Raw genomic sequence first — 18,840 nt, 5'->3', positions numbered from 1 at the left:
CTTGTTCAAGGTCACACAAGGAGTCTGTCGCAGAGCAAGGAATTGAAGGACTTCGAAGACCTGGCACCTTAATCACTGGACTATTGACCCTTCCTCCCTTTGGGACAAAGACCCAATGGGTGGAACATACCAAAAACCGCCTGTGTGGAAAGCTGAAAATAATGTGCAGTTAGTTTCTTTAAAACATCAATAACATTTTCTATCACCTCTCTTGGATGATAATAGCAGGAGTGTGTGGGCTGCAGGCAAATTTTAGTATAACACAAGGGATATCGTGTAAATCATTATTATATTATTTAACCCTATAAAGTATTGAAGATTCAGAAATGCTACACCAGCAGCTAGGTCTTGCCATCTTTGATTCAGGCAAACTGTCCCATGGGCTTCATTCAATGGGACTGTTTGTATGAGTAAGCGCTACTCATGTTAGGAAGGACTTGCAGGATTGAGGCCTTTATATCTCTTATTACAATAAAATCCAACTCTGCAAACCCTGGGAAATATCATGGTCAATAACACTGATTGTGGCCCTGATTGTCCTATGCATTATAAAGACTCAGAAAAGTGCCTGGCACCTTTTATCTGTATGCAAGTTACAATAACTGGCCCTGAACCTTCACTGAATTCCACGCAGGCATTGACTGCGGTAGGGGCTACACATGGGTCCAGCCAATACGCAGTCAAGATTCACTTGCAGGAACAGGGCTGAAAACATTGAGGGCTGGTCTACACTGGGGGAAGAATCGATCTAAGATACGCAACTTCAGCTACACTTTTCGCGTAGCTGAAGTCAAAGTATCTTAGTTCGACTTACCTGGCCGTCCTTATGGCGGTGAGTCGACTGCCGCGGCTCCCTTGTCAACACTGCTTACTCCTCCTGCGGAGATGGAGTATGGGCATTGATTGGCAGATCGATTTATCGTGTCTGGATGAGACGTGATAAATCCATCCTCAATAGATCGATTACTACCTGTCAACCTGGTGGGTAGTATAGACGTACCCGAATTTCACTCCTGGATCATTTGGGGGTAATTCCATGCTCCATTTGCTCCCTAGCGTTGCTGCCTGGCTGTATTTTGTACTTGTGAAACCCCACTGATTGGGCAGGGGAGCCAGGATAGCTGCAACTCTGCCTAAAATAAATATGGTGCTGTAGATAAGCTTGTGAGGATTCAATTTTTACTGGTAAATGTTGATTTCACTGTACATGCACAAACTGATGAAAAAATATGTCCATCCATAATAGACAGGCAAAGCAAGAACAATGCTGTTTGAGAGTTTAGAGTTTGATTTAAAGCTATTTACTTGGTATATTTTGACATGTGATATTGACACTGCATTGTAAGTTAACGCTTTGTGCAACTCAACGGTTATTTGATAGTTATTGTCTGACTATTCTGCATTGTCTGACGCCTCCCCACCCCCCCAACGTCCCACATATAAATCAATAAAAATCGGTTTGTGTGTGTGAAACTGCTTAAAAACAAACATCAATATGATCTGTCAAAATGACAATCTAAATAGAATTCGGCCAAGCCTCGCAGTATCCAGGATTTAGCCAAGGACCCAGTGCTTAATTTTTGCCAGGGCTGATCCCCGACACCTCTGGGCTTGGCCGTTCCTAGCCCCAGCACCCTCGGCCTGGCGGTTCAGAGCCCTGGCACCTCTGGGCTTGGCTGTTCCTAGCCCCGGCACCCTGGGCCTGGCGGTTCAGAGCCCTGACACCCTGGGCCAGGCGGTTCAGAGCCCTGACACCCTGGGCCTGGCGGTTCAGAGCCCTGACACCCTGGGCCAGGCGGTTCAGAGCCCTGACACCCTGGGCCAGGCGGTTCAGAGCCCTGGCACCTCTGGGCTTGGCCGTTCCTAGCCCCGGCACCCTGGGCCTGGCGGTTCAGAGCCCTGACACCCTGGGCCAGGCGGTTCAGAGCCCTGACACCCTGGGCCTGGCGGTTCAGAGCCCTGACACCCTGGGCCTGGCGGTTCAGAGCCCTGGCACCTCTGGGCTTGGCCGTTCCTAGCCCTGGCACCCTGGGCCAGGCGGTTCAGAGCCCTGACACCCTGGGCCAGGCGGTTCAGAGCCCTGACACCCTGGGCCTGGGGGTTCAGAGCCCTGGCACCTCTGGGCTTGGCTGTTCCTAGCCCTGGCACCCTGGGCCAGGCGGTTCAGAGCCCCGACACCCTGGGCCAGGCGGTTCAGAGCCCTGACACCCTGGGCCAGGCGGTTCAGAGCCCTGACACCCTGGGCCTGGCGTTCAGAGCCCTGGCACCTCTGGGCTTGGCCGTTCCTAGCCCCGGCACCCTGGGCCAGGCGGTTCAGAGCCCTGACACCCTGGGCCAGGCGGTTCAGAGCCCTGACACCCTGGGCCTGGCGGTTCAGAGCCCCGGCACCCTGGGCCTGGCGGTTCAGAGCCCCAGCACCTCTAGGCTTGTCCATTCAGAGCCCCGGCACCTCTAGACTTGCCAGGTCAGTTATGAAAGTAAAAAAAAAATTGCTTGAGCCTCTGCGCCTCTTTCATTACAAATTAAGCCCGGCCAAGGCCCTTGCACCCCCCAAGGAAACGGGCAGAGGGAGCAGGATGGGCGCCGCTGCTGCAGCCCCTGGCTGGGCACTGAGCGGTGCAAGCGGGGCCGGGAGAGTTTGCAGCGGGAAGGAGCAGGGAGGGATTCCCCCGCATTGCTCCTTGGCTGCCTGCGAGGCACAGGGAAGGTGCCGGAGGCAGGTGAGAGGGAAAGCGGACGCCGGGCGGGCTCCATCCCGGCCCCCAGCGCGGTGCTCGGGGCTGGAGGGGGCTCTGGAGGGCGCCACCCCCCGCTCTCCGCTCAGGGGAGCCCCGGGAGCTTTCCCCTGCGCCTGCGCGCTCCTGCCCGGCTGGCTGGTCCTTGTGATAAGCAAACAGAGGAGCCGGCCCGTGGGCAGCGGCAGCGGCAGGGCGAGGGAGGGGGAGGAATCACCCCAGTAGCGCCCCCCCCAGCCAGCCGAGCGGGCCGGCACGCCCAGGCGCCCGGCCGTCACCATGCCTGGGCTGGGGAGCGGGGCTGCGGGCAGCAGGCTGCCGGGATATCGCTACTCCTAGCTGGACAGAGCCCCGGGGGAGGCTGCACGGGAGGTGAGTCAGGGGCTGCTGGCTCCTTTTGCAGCGCTCCAGGCTGCCAGGGGGCCGCTGGGATGCACTGGCCGGAGGAGGAGGTGTCTGGAGGCAGATTTGGGAGAAGGATGTGTGTGTGTGTGGGGGTCCTTTACTTCCTCAGCTGACAGGGTGCAGCCCCTGCCTGCTTTCCCAACAGCAAACTTTTAATATTTTATTCCCTTTCATGTGGGGACAAAGGGGGCCCGGTGACTGGGTCTGGGGTAATTCTGCGGCTGTGGAAGGACACAGAAGGGTTTGTTTGTGTGGGTGGGGATATGGGAGTTTGGAGCTGCATGCATGTAAATATTTGCCATGTCTAGTTCTCTGTGTGTGGCTGTTTGGGGGTGGGGGGGTATCTTGGTTGCCTTTGCATGTATATTTCTCTGTGTGTGTGTGTGTGTGTGTGTGTGTGTGTGTGTGTGTGTGTGTGTGTGTGTGTGTGATTTTTTGGGCATGTGGGGTCTATAATGGGAGTGACACAAGCAGTGAGACAGGCTAGATGCATATGTGTATTCGTGTATTTCTTTGTGTGTTTATGTGTCGGTTGTTTCTCTGTGTATATATGTTTGCAGCCCCGTGCTGCTGATACATGTGGTTCTCTGTCTCTCCGTGTTAAGATCTGTGTGGGTGGATTGCTTTCTCAAGTAGACATTGGGCTGTATGTTGATGGGATGAGGGGATTCACATATGCAGCTGGGACATGACACTCCACTCCCTGCTGCTCCGTCACAGCCCCAGGGACTCCATCCTATGCCTCACCAGCAGATTAAAAAGTGACCTGTGTGCTGTATTCAACAGAAGAACTGGGGAGCAGGGAGGTGGGGGAAGGGGTGTCATTGTTTTGATGGTTGCTCTTTCTGTGCATGTACCACAAACAGCCAAGGTGACGCTTGGGTCACTAATGGGCATGAATGATGAGTTATTGGGAGACATGTTAAAATCAACTCCAGGAGATGAAAGGAGCTGGAATCTCTCCTAGAGGCAAAATGAGCTGGTGCTAGATGTGTCTTTATTCTTACGATGGAAGGGGATGTGTGAGAGTGTGGCATATACTGGGGACACTTTCCTCACTTTACCGAGGACCGTACTGTCGTTTTCATTATCTTCGCCTTCTAGTTCTGTGAGTATCAATAGAAAAAGCGAGCTGATAAATATTTTTTATATCTTTAAGGTGCCTGTGAAGACAACACATTTTGATAAGGGAGTGGGGCTTATGGAATGTAAATACCTGTATTTGTAGAGATGATCCCCAAGATGTTTTCCTCTTTGGGAACCATGGTAGTGCCCTGTCAGTAGAAAAGGTTTCAATGTCTTAAGCCAGATCCTCAACTGGTGTGAATGGATGTCACGCCACTGACTTGACTGGAACTATTCCATTTGCTGAGGATCTGGCCCAATCTCTCTTTTAAATGGGACAATGTGTGAAGGGAATACTTCTGATAATGGGAAGAAACTACCCGGCTCCTGCAGTGGAAGGAAAAGAAATGGGTTACCTTCTTCAGAAGAGAAGGGGTGGATTTGGGATTCACATCAATGACTCACAGAGAGGAAGGGGGGGTGCGTGTGAGCAGTGGATACCATGTTTCTATTCCTGTGTTTTCCCCACCCTGTTTCTTCCCAGGTTATTCCCTTGGAACATATGTCTGTTTCACATGTTGGAACTGACCACACACTGAGGCAGTATATAATGGATAACCCAAATCATCAAAATAAATGTCAAAACAGAGACCCCCCACCATCCTAAATCCCATGTTTAACGTTCACTCCACATGTCACAATGGACCTGATCCTGCATCTCTTGCATAGCTAAAACTCTCATTGGCTTTAATGTGCAGGAAATGCAGAACTGGGGCCTGGACATTGTAAAAACCTTCACTCTGCGTGGGGACAGATGGGATTTTTTTCACCTCTCCTTGAGGGAACTTATTTCCTTCTAATTGTAGGGAATGGTGTGCAAGTCCCACTGGATGGGTGCTTTAGAAATACTTATGGTGGACATAATTGTGCCCTGCTCCCACACAGCAGAGTATGGGGTCCCAGTGCAGATCCTGGAGATGGTTGCATTGGACAGACAGACTGCACATGGCTCTGCCTGACATGCTGTCCAGCACTGCTGTCTAGACAGAAACAGGGCAGGAGTGTGCTATCTTCTGTAAAGGTCTGATGCAGCATACTCCGTTCCCTGCATTGGGAAAGAGGAGTTCTGGAGGAATTATCCTGAGTACAGTTCCTTCTCCGCACTCCTGCCCTTGGCTCACAGCTGACTTTAAAGGCCCAATCTAGCCTGAAAGTATTACCATGAAGTTTCCTATCTCTTTTAATAACTGAATGTCTTTGTTGTATTTCTTTCCATTTCTGTAAAGGCAAAAGGTTGAGAAGCCCCAGGTGCCTTTAGAGTGCATGAACGTAGAAAAGTATGAATTAACTGTATAGCAGGGGGATCTGAATTTGAGTTCTGGGCTAGCAACTCAGCTGCTGTAAACTCTCCTAGTGCCAATGACTTTACACCAGCTGATGATCTGATGTCTATACTGGGAGAAAGCATGGTATAAGAAAGCATGTTAGCCAACCCGTTTTAGCTAGAAAGACATTCAACACAATTTCGCCCTTAGCGCGGACATGGACAATGGTGTTTAAAAATGTGTTGACTCTCTGGGCAAAATGGTACTGAACATCATGCTTGTTGAATTGTCTTTGTGAGCGCGCTTTCTAACATGGCATTGCTTCCCAGCAGAGAGAAGATCTAAGAGGAAGGAGCAGCTGGTAGGGAACTACATTCAGCCAGGACACTTTGACTGAATGAGGAGCATTTATGACTATCATCTGGTCAGATGCGAAGCCAGTTTCTCTGTCTGTGGCAGTTAGGAAATATTTAGAAATGAGTTGGGAGATCAGTCAAAGAGGAATTTCCATACTAAGAGAAGGAGGGGTTTGAAAATACATTTAATTACACCATAACTCTGTTAGCTTTTCATGTATTATTCCCTAATTTTCTTTGCATGGGGGAGGGATAGCTCAGTGGTTTGAGCATTGGCCAGCTAAACCCAGAGTTGTGAGTTCAATCCTTAAGGGGGACATTTGGGGAACTGGGGTAAAAATCTGGGGGTTGGACTAGATGACCTCCTGAGGTCCCTTCCAACCCTGATAGTCTATGATTTTTTTTTTTAATTTGTCTCACGGCTCTTTTTTCCCTCCTTCCTACTTCTTCCAGCAGCAAGAGTCTGGATGTGGGATTTTTTGAAATCTGAAGCACTTCCATAACAATGAGCAGTGATGTTACAGAATCAAATAGAATTTTTTTTTTTTTAGTGTAGGTATTCCCCTTGTTAGAGATTTCCCAGTTACAGAAGTCTGGTTTTCATGAGTTTTCTTGTGTAACTAATAAAATAGCAATAACAATCATAACATTTAGCAATTATATAGCACTCTATGGGCTCACTCTTGCACTCTTCCCACAGAATTCGATCCTCACATTGAGTCCTTTGACCCTAATGGGGCTCTGTGAGATGTAAGGGTCCTCTTGCACAGAACTGTAGAATCAGACTCAAAGTAATGTGCCAAAATTAATCAATTGCATATAGTTAATTTTTGTTTTCAAACATTCATTCTGTATTTTCACTAGAAAATATTCAGAAACCACATTAGTAATGGTTAGAATTGCTTTATAAAATGTGCATTTAAAAACTCAGCATCTCCTGCTTCACCATCTGAATAGAATCTTAGTTTATTAAATTTGGAGATCAGTTCTAATTTCATTTTCTGCAGAAAGAAAGTTTGTGGGACAGAAGAGAGGGAAGGGAAGGGAAGCAAATACCTTTCAAAATCCAGCAGAGGAGGATAGAGAGTCCACATTACTTTTTCTGTGAGAGAATGTTTTTCAAGGGAAATACCAGCAAGATTATACTTATTTTTTCCCCTAAGGACCATACATTTTTTTTGAGAATAACAGCAGTAAACAAGGAAAAATTCTGAGATTCTGGTGACATTATAAAGCACTTGAGCTTCCTCTTCTGGGTTACGTCAAGAGTAACTCTGAAGAAAATAAATTCTGTTCTCATTTATAATCATGCTAATGAAGCCAGTGGTGTTCTGTAGTGTAAGGACAAGGTGGTCATTTCCTAAAAGGTGAGAGGACATTCAACTTCCCTTGGGTCAAATCTTGAAGTCCTCTTGCTCAGTTTTTATTCAGTCCTTATTCAGGTAAAAGTCCCATGTGATTCAATGAGGAATGAGTCTAAGATTTGTCCCATTTACTTTGATGGGAGACCCCTGCTTAGCTCCTTATAGAATTTGGCCCACTGTATCTCATAGTGATTCTAATCCTATGAGGTCCTTCAAGTCTCGTAGAATTCAATGGAAACAGGGTGTTCAGGTACTTGCAGGACCTGGCTCTCTGTCTACATCCTGTGTTCTGTAAACCCAATACTGAAGTCGAGGCATAGGCAAAGCTTCCATTGACTCTCTAATAGGAGTGTTTCTCTGTGCAAGGACTGTAGAATCTGGGTATGAAGACTGTACAATACTTGTGGACTCACTCCTGCATTCCTTGCATGTCCAAAACTCCCTTTGTTTTCAATATCTTTTTATGCCTATCCATGTGGGAAGGATTTTCTTGCATTTTTTTAATATTGCATGTATTATTCCCTCAGTGTGAACTGGTGCAACAACTTGTTTATGTATTCTGCACATATATGTCGTTATATGTTTTATACAGAATATTCATTGTCTTTGATTAGCCCTGGGAGTGCAATGGCATTTATCATAAACATGCACTGTGTCCCCCTCCAAGATCTTGCCTTCGGAACATTGCTGAAACTACAGCTGTACTAGTTCTGAAGATTTTATATATTCGTTTGTGTATGTGAAAGTTTTCAGCTAAATGTTTTGATCCTACAACTCTTATTCCCATGAATGATCTCTGTTCACACCAGAAGGATGTTAATTTATGTGAGTAAGGCTTAAAAGACCTAGCCTTCCATTGCTCGTTTCTCTGAAGGATTGTTTGGGTTGCTTATCAGTTATTAGGTACCTTTCCCTCATCTATTGATTCCCTTTTGGAATGCTTAAAATGCATATCCTAAGGCTGTTTTCCATTGGTAGAGTGATGCAAAACAGCCTCTGTGTAAACTGGAATCAGTCCATGTTTTAATTGGCTCATTCCTTGGTGTCTCCTCCTACCCAGCATAAAGATATAGGCTACATATGTCTCCGTGAAAATGCAAGATTGAACCTTTTGCTTGTGGCTTCCCCAGACATCTATGATAATGAAGTGCAGCAACGCACATCCATTGGGGGGAAAAACACTTGGGTTCTTGTGATATTCTGAAATGTGTATGTGCTTTTATTTTTCATTAATACATGCCTTATATTTATCCCATTCCCCCGAGAGACAAAGTTATTTTCTTTATTCAGATGGGGCTTATGGCAATAGGCATATTTATATTAAAAAGTATGGAGCTTTGCTAGTGCAATATGTAGGGCATCTTATTATAGTTTCTGCTTTGTCATGTACAGCTGAGATCTTTTGGATTACATTAAAATAATACAGAAGAAGTGATTGAAGATATAATTAGCTGGAAAGGGGGAGAGTAATGTAACAAAATGTAATAGACAGAGGTTTGATCAGTTATCTCACAAGCTTAATGCTCCATCATTATTCTCATCTCCTAGTCAACCCTAAAAGTAGCTTCCAGGCAGACCCCCTTGCACAAATGTACTAATCATCTATCTAACGCACCTAGGGGCCCATGAAATGGAATAAATGCAAGACCTTGCCGTTCACACCAGCACTAACAAATAGAATTCTATCTGCAAGGATTATGTCTCTTTTTATATTTCTAATAAAAGTTAACCATGATTTCTGTGGACTGAAGGAAAGGTTTCTGTTTGTTTTTAGATGTCACTTTTACTTACAGCAGGCAGGGTGGCTAAATTGCTGTTCTTCCGACATTCTTTCAAACTAGTTGTTTGAATAACCCCTCAAACTTAAGACATCTCTTTCAATCTTTGTTTCCTCTTTGCAATGATGCCACAAGCAAAGAAAACATGTGAGGGCCAATTTCTGCAGGCCTTGCTCAGAAAGATCTCCCATGGAGGAGAAATATTAGTGGCACCTATTTTTACTGGCAAAAATACAGTTTGCCAAATTCCTAATGACAAACACAAGGAGCCCGGGGTGCAGTACACTGACTCCTAGTTTGCTATCTTTGCTTTCGAAGAATGTGATCATTTTAAAAAAAGCGTAGGGGATTAGACTCATTGTGAGGTCCATGTGCCATTTCAGTCCCATCTCACCCTATTTTGAGCAAAGCTTAGGTGATACGTAAGCCTTGTGCTAGACTCTGCGCTGGGCTGAACTTCATCCATGATGGTTCCTGCAAGCGAGGTTCCTGCAAGCGATTCCATGTGAGCAAATGTTTATGCCAGCTTGAAGCCCCGGTGAAGTCAAGGGGACTTTGCATGGGCCTAGGATTCTGCCCACCCAGAGCAGCTTGTCTAAGTGGGGCCATGTTCAGTAACTTCACTGAGATCCTACCACTGCAATTCCAATTGAAAGGTGTTTCTTTCTCTATTTTTTTAATTATCACTGTGAAACACCAGTGAGCTAAATAAGGTCAGAATTCTGGTCCAGCAACCCTCAGATAAATAAAACCAAATCTGACGGAAGTGCACCTAACTGTGTAAGGAAATTGCATCACATTCACATTCCACTGCATGCTTCTGTCACCCACATTTGTAACAGTCACAGAAAACAAGATGAAGTACATTTGTTTTCCACAAATACAATAATTTTTTCTGTTTGTTCAGTAATTGCTTTTCTATTTGCATTTTGTGTCTTGTACAGTAACTGATTTTTCTACTTGTTGAGACCCTCTTCTGCATTCATTGTACATGGGCCTCCTGCAAAGTTTAAACCAAAGGGAAATTATAACTCTCTCTTTTGTAGTTGGCTAAGGAGTAGGAAACTTGGCTGGGTTTTATGAAATTATGTATGCCAGGATCTCTGGGGACTCCGATGGAGAGCTGTTTAAGGAGAAGAAGAGGAGAAGTAGAGGAATGGAGACTCATCATAACACAATACATCTTTTCTTCCCTGCAAACCACCAGTCAGATTCAGTGGAGCAAGACGTGTTTGCCATTTTTAAATGTAATCCAGAATTGACCTGGAGCAGAAATAGCATATCTATACAAAAACAGTTAGAGAAGCTGTTGATATTCTCCTTCAGGAATCTGATCGCAAACAGATGAAACCTAATGCTGGTTCTCTGGCATGCTTCTACTCATTCCTACCTGTTAAACTGGCCTCGTGCCCACTCATAAAATACGATGCCAGCTTCAACAACCAAAAGTGTCAGCATAATAGAGGAAAGTGTGAAAAATTCAGTCACTCTAGGAAGATCACCATAATGTAAAGCAAAACCAGTGCCATTTGCTTCATTATAAGAATCACATCTGTTGGCATTTCTGGGCATTTTACCACTGATTAATTCCTCCCTGCTGTATTTCTTTTTTCAATTTAAGTGCTCAGAATTCTGCAGGCAGAGCAGGAAATATATGTGCACATTTTGAATGAGGCCAATTGCACATCTTCCTAATGTGCCACACGGGATTTCTAAGACAGATCGAGATTTTTAATAAGCTACAGAGTCTTTCTACTCTGGGTCACAAGTTGGAATGTGGACCAGGTTGCCAAGAACTGCAAGTGAACATCTAATTGATATTGGGTCACCCTGACAGTATGAGTTGATGGTTTCAGTTGCTAGTAGACTGATATCTGTATCATAAAACCTGCCATTAGTTGGCACCTTTCATGGCAGAGAGGACAAGGGCTGGTGTTGCATGAGGTTGATCACTGTCAATTTTTAAATCAAGATTGGATGTTTTCTTAAAGGAATTATTTTGGGGAAGTTCAATGCCCTGTGCTATGCAGGACGTCAGACTAGATGATCCCATCTCATCTTGGAATCTATGAACTGTGCAGCTTTTCATCCTCAGAGCTGCCTTTTCAAGGTCCAGGCTGAGACAGATCTGGACAGGGTGGGGAATTATTTACTGCTGCTGTTCATATTGTACTTGAGCTTCTGGGTTAAAAGACACCAGTGTCCAACGGTATCATTCTGGCACTGTTTTTACTCTAGGGAAGTACAGGTCTCCTCTGTGGACGTGTAAGCCACCGACTGCTGAAGTTTCACAATGTTGCATCGCTACTCCTCTGGCATCTTGAGCATGCATTTAATTTTATTTAAAGAGGCACGAGGAGTTGTGCCAATGTACAGTTTACATGCCCTTAATGGGATTTCATGAATATCAACGTCTCTTCAGAGATCAATAGACTAAAAGCACAATTCAGGAAAGCCATAGTTTCCTGATGCCTGCGCTAAGGCGAACAAAAGGGCTGTAGCCTGTATCTGCCCTACTGTGTGCCTTGAGACTATTTGCCACAGCCACTTTGAGTAAGATTTGGTGAGATATCACCTGCATCTGTTTCAGCTTTGTGGCTGCCGTGTCATACAGTATGTTAAGGACCAAGCTCCAGAAGTGAAGGAGCTCATAGCAGGATTCCATGGTACCGCCAGCATTCGCAGTAGGTTGTGGGTTGGGGACTGCACCCATGTGGCAACTGTGACACCTCCGAAAGATTCAGTGTCAGGGAGTCATCACGAGCATTGTCACAGCAGTGACTAAAGATAGGTCATCATGCATATAAGGTTGCCAAATTCAGTACATCTGCTTCCGCTGTCATGCCCACACAATACATGAAGCCAGTGACCCATGTATTTGAGAAATAATGTGAAGAACTTCTGACATCTAATGTTAGATAAGGGCACAGGCAGTTGAAAAGAAAGCGAATGAGAGATCTGATGTCCCACTCAGACTTGATCATTCTTTATTGAGAAATGGCTTAAGGCCACATGCATCTATTCTGCCAACCCAGCATAGGGCAGCCATCATACACATAGCTAATACAGCACCTGAGCCCACCCACTCATTAAGTTAAATTCAGAGATACTGAAAGTGAATTGTACAGAATTTACATCATCTGGCCAAGATGTATTAAATATGTTTGTTACATACTGTCAGTTCACAGTGTTTCAGCATGCTGCAGGAGGGTATCTTGTATGAGGAGTAGTTGAAGGAAGATTCCATACTAGTTCTTCATTCTCAACAAGGCAAAGGCAATTTTAACTAGATCCGGTTGGAAAGTGGTGGTGTTGGTTTTTGTGGTTCCCCTTCCGCCCACCAAAAACTGAAATTCCAAAAGATTTTAAGCCTCTGACTGCCCAAAACTGAATTTTCAGCTGAGAATTGGTCTTCTGGTGAAAATTTTCATTTTAGAAAAATATAATTTTTCCATTTAAAAAAAAACTCGACGGAAAATTTCAACCAGCCTTAATTTTGACTCATTGAAACGTATTTTTCCTGCATTAAGTGCTTTTATTTTGTTGTGATTTTTTCTTTGTTTTCATTTGGAAAGAATCTGTGTGCCACTCCTGTCTCTTGAGGTTAGAAGAGAAGGTTGTGCTCTTGACTTTTTGATTTCTGGAGCAATAGTTGATCTGGGGTTCTTGAGACAGTACGAAGAGACAAAAGACCCTAGAAGATGTACCATGACCCCAGCTATTTGATTTGTATCTATTTGTGTTCATTAGTTGAAGTACCATGATCAGGTCTTTCTAGGTGGTCTCACGTGTCTAGTAAAAATGTAGTGCTATAGAACTCATAAAGACCATTTGTTATGGCCAGCCAGGTTGCACTGCCTACTCCTACTGGTATATTTTCTTCTCTTAGCAGAAAGGGAAGCAGGCAACTTGGGGATCAACAGAGAAGCAGTTGAATGAGTAGGAAATGGATGATGGACAAATGCAGTCCCTCCAAAAGATTATAATGGTTGTGTATCATGTTCATAGAACTTGTTACATATGGGAATAGAATGTAAAGCCGAGACTGTTCTGCCATTACATGGAGGCTTTTGAACGGAATGTTAGATTTTATCAGGGAACACAGTTGTTCCTAGAAACATTGGAGCTCATTTTGCCCAGTGGTACAATCTTGAAAATGCACGTCAGCTGTGCCAAAATGACGAACACAAGTACATGTTACATCAAACTGGCTTACAATGGTCCCTTCTGATTTTGGAATCGATGAATCAGTGGATCTATGAATTACTGTCCCTCTATAGCTCATGCTATGTTTGTTCACAAACCATGGACAAAAGGCTTTACTGTGTAATGTTTAGATCAAGGAAAATGTAAATAGACTTGCTGGTGTGTTCCCAGCATTGATAGATATGCAGATTTACAAGGCAGTTTATGCAATTTTCAGTATATAAAGATCTGCAGTTAAGAGTAGCCCACCCAGCCTAAAACCTATCATTTTGGAAGCAATATTGACAGTGTGTTTTAAGAAGAAGGGGTGGAAAAAAGCCATTATGGGGTCAGCAAACCCATTTGTAGCAGGATCCCATTCAATAATCTCATGCAGCCTGGTAAGCACTTACAGAACATCCAGAAAAATTAATTACACTGCCTACTTCATTATTTATCAAATGACGAGTGCTTTTGTGTTCCATTTCAGGTTCGACAAAATGACTTTGTGGAGGGTATGAGCACAAAATATGGTGTATTTTTTTGATAAGGGCATAAGGAATTTATCTTATTCTGAATATTTTCAGACAGCACTTTGGGATTTCTATTATTTATCTGTGTCCAAGGCTAGACGTATGTCAACATACCTCAACTTAGTTAGCAGAGTTGGACTTAAGAGGGCATGACCTGACAAGCTGCCTTAGAAAACATTCGTGCTTAGTGGTGAGTCAGTCCGTCATGCTGGCAGCATCTGAACACATGAATGCAGGTAAGCTGCCATCTTCCACAGACGGGCCTTTGTCTTTATATTCCATGTCTGTCCCTTGGGTTGCTGTGAAATTCCAGAGTAATATTCATGGCCGAGGAAGTAGCGTAAATAAGCTTAATTCATAGTAAAATAGAGTGAAGATGATATGCAGCTGCTAAATTGAGAGCTTTATACTATTGGCATCCCAGGCCCGACTTTGCTTTGTCAAGTTGTCACTAATGGTATTTTTGATTAAATTGGGGCTTTGTTTGTTAAATATTTTGAGAATTGATTGTGTATGTTTAAAGCTCATCCTGTTAGTTTTTAATTAACATTTCTGTTTAACAATGCTGATCCTGCTGGGGGACAAGTCTACTTTTTTTTTTGATGAGTTCATTGTTCAGAACTTTCCTTGCTTAACATGCCTATGTTTGTTTCAGTAATATCATAGAACTGTAGGACTGGAAGGGACCTCAAAGGTCTGGCAGTCCAGTTCTCTGCACTCAAGTCAGGACTAAGTATTATCTAAATCAGTGGTCCCCAACCTTTTTGTGGCCAATAGCACATTCATGTTTTCAGAAGAATGTGGCGGGCGCCAACAATTTTTCAAGGCTTATTTTGTATTTGTACATTAAATAATATGAGAAACATCATATTTAATATTCTTCCCACTCTGGGTTGAAATAATATGTACGTTGTCTCTTATTTGAACCACTCATTTTGGAGCAAAATGTTAAAAAAACAATAAATTGCAAAGCACAAGAAAACAGCAGTATCAGTGCAGGAAGAATACTCACATTAGAGGGCTGGCTCCAGGCACCAATGGAGCAAGCAGGTGCCTGTGTCAGCACGTGCTACGAGGCAGCATTCGGTCCATTCTGCAGAGGTGGAGCGTCTTTTTGTTTGTTTGTTTGGTGTTTTTTTTTTGTTGGCGGCAGTTCTGGGCAGTGCAGGGAGAAGCCTGAGAGAAGCTGTGCAGCCTGCAACCCCGGAGTACTCTGCACCCTAGCATCTCTCCCCTGCTGGGCACTAGGCAGGCCCCGTGCCTGCTGGGAACAGAGAACACTGGCGCCTGTAGCCCTGGAGTTCTCTGTGCCCAGCAGGTGGGGGGCTGCGGCTTCTCTTCTTGAAGCCGGAGAGAAGCTGCAGCCCCACACCTGCAGGGGACAGAGAGCACCGGTGCCCGCAGCCCTGGAGTTCTCTGTCCCTGGCAGGCGCATGGCCGTGGCTTCTCTCCGGCTTCAGAAGCCAGAGAGAAGATGCAGCCCCGCGCCTGCTGGAGACAGAGAGGACCGGCGCCCACAGCCCTTGAGTTCTCTGTCCCCGGCAACCTTAGGGCCGCAGCTTCTTTCCCCTGCTGAGCACTAGGCGGGCACACATAAATGCCCCGGCAGGCACCATGGCGCCTGCAAGTACCATGTTGGGGACCACTGATCTAGACCAATGTTTCTCAAACTGGGGACTGTGGACCTCTGGGGGTCCCTGAGGGTACTCCAGGGGGTCCATGGGCCCTGCTGATCAACTTATCCTCCTCCCTCCCAGCTCCTCCTGCACGGTAAAAGTCTGGTGGTGCAGAGTGGCGAAGGGAGGCTTCCTACCTGCTCTGGCTCCGCGCTGGTCCTGGAAGCATCTGGCACATCCCTGAGGCCCCAGGGTAGGGCAGGAGATCTCCGCATGCTGCCCCCACCCTGAGCGCTGAGTCCGCAGCTCCCATTGGCCAGGAACAGCTCCCCCCCACCCCTGCCTAGCAGCCCCTGCCAGAGGGATGTGCACCCAAACTCCCTCCTTCCCAGAGCTTGCACCCTTCACCCTGTCCTGTACCCAAACTCCCTCCCAGAGCCCACACCCCTCACCCCCTCTTGTTCCCCAACCCTCTGCCACAGCCTGATGAAAGTGAGTGAGCGTGGGGAGGGTGGATGGAGTGAGCAGGGGACGGGGCCTCAAAGAAGGGAAGGGGCAGGGGTATGGCCTTGGGGAAGATGGTGGGGCAAGGGCTGAGTGGGGAGACTGGAGGGGTCCCCTCAAATTTTTAAATCACAGTGGGGTCCTCTGGTTGCTTAAGTTTGAGAACCGCTGATCTAGACCATCCCTGGCAGGTATTTGTCTAACCTGCTCTTAAAACCTCCAGTGATGGAGATTCCACAACATCCCTAGACAATTTATTCCAGCGCTCAACCACCCTGGCAGTGAGGAAGTTTTTCTAAGGCCTGGTCTACACTGGGAGGAGGGGGCATCGATCTAAATTACGCAACTTCAGCTACATGAATAACGTAGCTGAAGTCGACGTAGTTAGACCTAGTGAGATGACTGCTGCCGCTCCCCCGTCAACTCTGCCTGCACCTCTCGCTGAACTGGAGTACAGGAGTCGATGAGCGAGCGCTCAGAGATCGATTTATCGCATCTAGACTAGACGTGATAAATCAGTCCCTGCTGGATCGATTGCTGCTCGCCGATCTGGCTGGTAGTGAAGATATACCCTTAGATAATTGATGTTTTCTTGTGTTATTAATGTTTCCCGTCCCTTTATAATAGTCAGGTTTCATTTATCTTAAAAAGTCTCCCCTCCCGCCCCCCCTCTGGTTATATAACTGAGACTGCTTCCGCCGCTGGGTTCACTCTGATGGATGTATCTCAGTATCCTTAAAGATGACTTAATCTGATCATTGGATTCTTGAGCATATAACTCAGCAAGATGGCTTCAAATACCTAACACATGCTTGTGCATCAGCGAGGTCAACAAAACCTGGTTACTGGATAAATTATTCCTTACTCAGTTCTAAAGACTGTAGACGGGGGGGGAACAACATCATCAGCAATAAAAATGTGGTCTCTTTGGGAGTGGAACTTGTCTAAGAAGCTGAATAATTATATGGGCAGAGATGCATTTAATATCAAATTATGAACTTACCCCTGGGCGTATCTACCTTTTAAATCCCATTTCAGTCTGATAGGTGGATTTCATCTCTGCGCAGAGGTCTAGCAGAAGGGCTATGTACCTTTTTAAATGCCATTTAAACCCTCTTAGCTTAGACCTAGTGTTGAATTTCTCTCTGGAGCTGGTAGAGAACAGGCACGCTACTTGCAGTTGTTTCATACAACATGCTATTTAAAATTTTAGTGTATTATGAAATAATGCAAAACTATCGTTTTAAAAGCTGCCTTCCCCTCAGCTTTCTATTCTAAAGAGGAACAGTTACCCATTGCATGGTAGAATACAATGTACTTATTGCTAGTAGAATTAACTGTCTTATTGTCTTCGTCGTAGGACATTAGTTGGCACAAGTAATAGAAACAGGAGAAACAGAGATCCCTATTATGATAGAGAAACAAGAAAGGCGGAATGAAGTCTGTGGACTGTGTGTGGAAGGGCAGGCAAATGAGTTAGGGACAGTAAATTGTATATTAATTAGAGAAGAGAAAACAGAACAATGTAGGTCATAATCAGAGCATGCCTACAGCTACAGGAGAGAAACACACACTGGTCAGGTTCACCTTCCACAGTGGTTCAGTTTCAGGATGTGGACCAAGACACTGAGCTCTGTGTTGATGAGGGCTATTTAAGTATCTGGAAAGAGGGATTATGACTGGGCCTCGCATGGCTGCTCAGGATTTGGGGGTGATAGAAGGGATGACAGGAGGCCATGACTCTGGTGCTGCTCCAGCCTGGCCTTCAGGATCTAGACCATCTTCTTTCTGTGGGGTTTTTGGGATCTGCTTCATCCCTCACCAGGCCTGCCCTGTCTCAGGGCAGGGACACACTGTCCCTAATACAGGATGAGCTAAAAGGACACTCTAGCCTACTGTGTTCAGTCTTCTTCTTTCTCGTCAATAATCTTCAGAAGCGTGAAGAACTCATGCCAGAACAAACCAGCTTTGTTTATCTCCCAGGGCTTGGCTAGATATGGAAATGCATGGAATCCCCTCCGTCAAATACATCCTGCTCAACTGCGTGTGACATTTTCCATCTTTGCAGGGTTCAATCAGGAAAATAATTAATGTTGTCCCTATATTTTTATTTCAAAGGAAAAAAATCGCATGATTTTCCTGCCCCATTCTCACCTTTTCAGTTTCTTCTTTTTCACAAACCCCTACTTACTCTCCAGGATTATCCTTAACATTCAGACCCAGCAGAGCAGGGATTTTATTTTCCCCAAGATCCATCCATTTGCTCCCCACTGGAATTTGGAAGATTCGTAAGATTTGTAGATCTGATTTGGTTCTCTAATTGTTATAAGTGCTGACCAGCCCACATTCCCTGTTTCATTAGAGTTTTTTCAATTCATTTGATCTCTTGCCAATCTTGCCTCTTTCTTTTTTTTTCATTCATTGTTAATGTGCCCTTGGGGCCTGATTCTGCAAACATTTGCTAAAGGAGGTAGAAAAATCAGGAGTTAGTAAAGAGACACCTGGTGGTAATTGCAGGATTGAGCAACTGAGGAGCTACTGTGGGGAACTCGAGCAACAGAGCTTCCGCCTTCTTACCGACAGCCTGGAACTGGCTCTCTAAAATGGTTTGCTTTTGATCTGGTTCAAAGCTTCCAGCAGGTTTCTTATGGGGAGCTCTCTGCTGCTGAACTGAGGGAAGAGGAGAGACCAGGTGGGTGAGGTAATAGCTTTTATTGGGCCAACTTCTGCTGGTGAAAGAGACAAGCTTTGGAGCTATGTAGAGCTCTTCTTTAGGTCTGAGGGGAAGCGGAGCCAGTTCTCCAGAATGAGCGCTCGAATTTTTCAGTACTTTTCTCTTCTCGTAGGTTTTTTTTTCCCAGGCAGTCCAAGCAGTTCACAGCCCTGAACTGCTTGTAGTGCCTGGGAAAAACAACTCCCCCCAATTAGATAAGCCCCTTTGTTTTCAGTTTAAACTGATTTTTACCGAAAAAAT

The 18,840-nt window shown here is 45.5% G+C and overlaps 1 protein-coding gene across 3 annotated transcripts in view; it reads left to right on the top strand.

Annotated features, from left to right (window-relative positions):
• Positions 1–2,656: 2,656 nt before the first annotated feature.
• The window catches only part of PLPPR1 (phospholipid phosphatase related 1), a 199,892-nt gene continuing 183,708 nt past the window's right edge, over positions 2,657–18,840 (top strand). The window contains exon 1 of one of the 3 annotated variants that reach the window (XM_030567865.1): positions 2,657–2,720. The gene's annotated coding sequence lies outside the window, so the exon portion shown is untranslated. Of the gene's footprint in view, positions 2,721–2,902; positions 3,108–4,011; positions 4,249–18,840 lie in introns of those variants that run through there. The other 2 variants (XM_030567864.1, XM_030567866.1) reach the window with 2 other exon arrangements.

The sequence above is a fragment of the Gopherus evgoodei genome, chromosome 6, assembly GCF_007399415.2.
Source record: "Gopherus evgoodei ecotype Sinaloan lineage chromosome 6, rGopEvg1_v1.p, whole genome shotgun sequence".
In the NCBI taxonomy this organism is placed as follows: domain Eukaryota; kingdom Metazoa; phylum Chordata; order Testudines; family Testudinidae; genus Gopherus; species Gopherus evgoodei.
This window is presented reverse-complemented; position numbering and strand designations above follow the sequence as displayed.